General features: G+C 41.9%; 1 protein-coding gene across 2 annotated transcripts in view; it reads left to right on the plus strand.

The window, feature by feature from the left end:
• Positions 1 to 3,748: 3,748 nt before the first annotated feature.
• The window catches only part of LOC143286499 (uncharacterized), an 8,602-nt gene continuing 7,350 nt past the window's right edge, over positions 3,749 to 5,000 (plus strand). The window contains exon 1 of one of the 2 annotated variants that reach the window (XM_076594075.1): positions 3,749 to 3,829. The gene's annotated coding sequence lies outside the window, so the exon portion shown is untranslated. Of the gene's footprint in view, positions 3,834 to 5,000 lie in introns of both variants that reach the window. The other variant, XM_076594076.1, reaches the window with a different exon arrangement.

The raw sequence follows: 5,000 nt of genomic DNA on the forward strand, positions 1-5,000 counted from the left end.
CAGTGAGTCAATCATTCACTATGATTCCGAGAGAGTGGTGTGTGTGCCAGTGAGAACGTGTATGTGTGTGCTTGTGAGAACGTGTATGTGTGTGCTTGTGAGAACGTGTATGTGTGTGCTTGTGAGAACGTGTATGTGTGTACTTGTTGTGAGAACGTGTATGTGTGTGCTTGTGAGAACGTGTATGTGTGTGCTTGTCAGAACGTGCTTGTGAAAACGTGCATATGTTTGCTTGTGAGAACGTGCATGTGTGCATTTGTCAGAACGTGTATGTGTGTGTTTGTGAGAACGTGCATGTGTTTGCTTGTGAGAACGTCCATGTGTGTGCTTGTGAGAACGTGTATGTGTGTACTTGTGAGAACGTGCATGTGTGTGCTTGTGAGAACGTGCATGTGTGTATTTGTCAGAACGTGCATGTGTGTAGTTTTGAGAACGTGTATGTCTGTGTGTGTTTGCGAGGCAGAAGGCTGGTGAAGAAGGTAAAAGAGGCACGAGTGAGTGTTTATAGAACTGTGCTCACGGTTATTTTGTTATGCCACCTTGTCCTTACACCTTCACTGCTGAGTGCACGATAAAAAGTCACTGTCACCCTCTCCCTCCACGGCACTTCACCCCCAACAACAAAGCCCATTACTTTACTTCCAGCCCAAAGCGTCAAACTGATACTCTTGTTCTTGCTGCGATTGTGGTAAAAGTGGTGAGCAACCGTGTGATGTGGTTGCCATGGTCTGTGGTGTCACACGCTGCCGACAGATCGGGCAGTGGTAAAACTAGACACCGCCACTGTCAGAAGCCTGAAGGAGGTCATTAGATACTCGCAGCATGGCAGTTTCCCGGTGCCATGACTCTTACGGTAGGCTGACTGAAACGGCTCCAGAATGGTTAGATGATTCCAGATGTAGCAGCAACTGTTTCAACACAATGCACTCCAACCTTTGAAAGGAAGATTAGAAACTTGACGGTAGTGTTCCGGGCAGTTTGGGATGAATGGTGGACATTTTAAACAAGAGCTTTACAAAAGCATGCTTAAAAATCTGAGGCATAATGCCAGATGACAAAGATTTGTTCATAATGACAGTAACTAAGGGTATAATAAAGCATGCTTAAAACTCTGAGGCACAGTGCCAGATGACAAAGACATGTTCACAATGACAGTAACTAAGGGTATAATAAAGCATGATTAAAACACTGAGGCACAGTGCCAGATGACAAAGACATGTTCACAATGACAGGTTAGACCAGATCCACAATGTCTAAAAAGCTTTAATGGCTCAGGGGGGATTCCTACATTTCTGAGTTTGTGTGTGTGTGTGTGTGTGTGTGTGTGTGTGTGTGTGTGTGTGTGTGTGTGTGTGTGTGTGTGTATGTGTGTGTGTGTGTGTGTGTGTGCTATCTTCAGTTTAAAGTCTATTCACTATAAGTGTTTTTAGACGGAAAGGAGTCAAGTAGTGGATAAAGGAAAGGGAGTGCATGTGAATGTTAGTGTAAAAAAGTGTTCATGTTATGTATCAGAGGGAAGGTAGATTATTTTTAGAAAAAGTCTAAAGAGATTGTGGTGTGTATTGAATGAGATGTCATCGTGGTGGGGGGGGGGGGGAGAATATGTATATGCATATCAACAAGTTAACCTACAACAATGTAAATATAAATAACATTAATTAATTGTAATACATCAAAGGAGGATACCAACTGGACTGGAGTTTAAAATTTCCGAAAACATTCTAAGCAATGAATAATCATTCAAAATCTTTTCAGTGGCTAATGAAATATTGGAAGAAAAGTCATCAGTTACATCTTTTGGAATTAACTGTCTTACGCTCGGACAATGAACGAGTAGATGGCTTACAGTTATTTGCTTACCGCATATACATTTTATATTTTTAGAAAATTTTGTACGAAAGGCATTTAAACGAATTCTGTACATTTAGACTTGTAATTTGTCTTGAATGTGCTGCTGGTGTCGAATTTAGAAAATGTTTGGGATTAGCTGCATTCTTTGTGTTTACACAACAGTGGTAATATTGATTATTTGAATCTATAAGTAATTTCTGAAATCGATTTCTAGATACATTTTCTATACAACTAATGCATTCATGCAGATCTAACTGGATGTCAAGTTGTATTGCGCCTTCGAAATTACGTGCTGCTCTTCTAGCTGCTTGGTCTACCCACTCATTTGAAGATATTCCACTGTGCGAAGGTACCCAACAGAAAGTTATTTTAATTCCTTCATTTAGAATAGAAGAATTATACTATATTGGTAGACAATATTCCATTTTCACAGCTGAACTTATAGCCATACTTATGGCCATAAATTATATTTCAGACATTCCGAAAACTGTAAGTGTGTGTGTGTGTGTGTGTGTGTGTGTGTGTGTTTGATAAATGATAAAGGACACTCCCATCATAACCAAGAAGAAAACATGTTACTCAGCTACTAAACCACAGCATCCAGATAATGTTGAGTCCTTGCAACAGTTCTCCGGGCACACACTAAACCCACACCTGGTCTCTTTGGAGATCGAGCAACAAGACTTCGGCTCTGGAACCACACGTGGTTTTTGCCACGATATCGACACGTGTGCATTTATTTGTTTGCTTTGCAATACAGTCCGATCGTGTCAGGAGTCTACAACCAATAACACGACATCAATATCTAATCTGTTTTAGGGCGAATTATGCGCAGTAATCGCTTCAGAAATGTGCAGTTTCGTTTTCAGTTTTAATTTCAAGGAGGAGTACGTTATATTGTGTATTCCGTTGCTTTGAATATATATTCCTTTTTCAGGGTTTTCTTTTTTTTTTTCGTTTTTTGTTGTTGTTGGGTGATTATTAGCCTAGAAATTGGTAAATAATTTTTGTTTACAAACCTTTAAATGGGACTTGAGCCTTTCACTGAATGGACTAAATTATAATTTTGATTATCTCTCGCTCTCTCTTCATATACATGCATTCCTGTTACAAACCATTTAATCTATTTTTGAAGAGGAGAATTGTATATCAAATACTGATGATTATCATCTCGGGGAAGCGTTGTTTCAGACCAGAAATAATGTGTTTTCCTTGCATAATAATATCAATCGGTACAATGAAAATGAAATTTTAAATCACTGTCCATTTTGCCTAGGTCAACTGGAAACTAAAAACCATTTAATATTTGTTTGATCATTATAACGTGAAATATGGGAACATCTTCAAACTAACCACTATGAATGTGCACATCATTTATCAGGTATCTAAACTGTTTATCACTGTGTGTGCTTTTTCAATGAAATAATCAACGCATGGTTTATTAAGTATTTAAGTTTATTTTCCATAAAACCAAAAAAAAGAGAAACAATTTTTGCTCCGATGTAATAAAGTAAATCAAAAGGTCATGTCCATGTATAGAGTGGTACAGAGTGATGCTGCGAAGCATTAATCAAAATGAACCTTCCCTGTCTCACAGTATTGAATTGTGGTCCATGGCCAAAGTTCAGTTTTCGGTCGCGCTTATTGCTTTTTTTGACCTATATAAAAAGTCGTTCACAGTTCACTCTCTCTCCCCCCCCGCCCCCCCACGTCCATCCACTGTCCTCCTCCTCTCTGCTAAACGATAATCGATTAGGGTCAATGACTACTGCTAGGTTGTTGTTTTGTTCACAAATGACTTTGATCTTAATTATATCCGGGCAGAACGAGACCGGCACATCCTGAAGTGGACGGTATAAAAGGGGCGTGTTTCTGTCAGTGACATCCATCTCCACTGCAAGGAAGGAAGCCGTCCACATCCACTGCTCTTCTTCTTTCTTCGCACAGACATCGTCGTTGTCGTCATCTCACGTTCCAGGCAAGTGAGTCTATGTTAGTCGTTGTAGGATGCTCTAAACACATAGAATCTGGATTTCTCAATATATGCTGGCTTGTTTTGGAGAGGTGTCTTTGTGGTTTTTTTTTTTTTTGTTGTTGGATGGCTTGTTTTGGAGTTATAGCTTGAGTTTACAAAAAATAGGCAACCAGCCAGCCAGACAGACAGACACACACACACACACACAGAGGGAGAGAGAGAGAAATAGACACACAGACAGACAGACAGACACACACACACACACACAGACACACACAGCCACGCAGACACAGACACAGACACAAATACACACACACAGAGGGAGAGAGAGAGAATAGACAGACACGCAGACACAGACACAAACACACACACACACACACACACAGGGAGAGAGAGAGAAATAGACACAGACAGACAGACAGACAGACAGACAGACACACACACACACACACACAGAGGGAGAGAGAGAGAAATAGACACACAGACAGACAGACAGACACACACACACACACACACACACACACACACACACACAGACACACACAGACACGCAGACACAGACACAAACACACACACACACACACACACAGGGAGAGAGAGAGAAATAGACACAGACAGACAGACAGACAGACAGACAGACAGACACACACACACACACACAGAGGGAGAGAGAGAGAAATAGACACACAGACAGACAGACAGACACACACACACACACACACACACACACACACAGACACACACAGACACGCAGACACAGACACAAACACACACACACACACACACACAGGGAGAGAGAGAGAAATAGACACAGACAGACAGACAGACAGACAGACAGACACACACACACACACACACACACACACACAGACACGCAGACACAGACACAGACACAGACACACACACACACAGACACGCAGACACACACACACAGACACGCAGACACAGACACAGACACAGACACAGACACACACACACACACACACACACACACCCAGAGACACGCAGACCCCCCCCCCCACACACACACACGCAGACACAGACACAGACACACACACACACACACACACACCCAGAGACACGCAGACCCCCCCCCCCCCGACACACACACACACACGCAGACACAGACACAGACACAGACACACACACACACCCACACACACACACACACACA

Source organism: Babylonia areolata, chromosome 10, assembly GCF_041734735.1.
Source record: "Babylonia areolata isolate BAREFJ2019XMU chromosome 10, ASM4173473v1, whole genome shotgun sequence".
Taxonomy (NCBI): domain Eukaryota; kingdom Metazoa; phylum Mollusca; class Gastropoda; order Neogastropoda; family Buccinidae; genus Babylonia; species Babylonia areolata.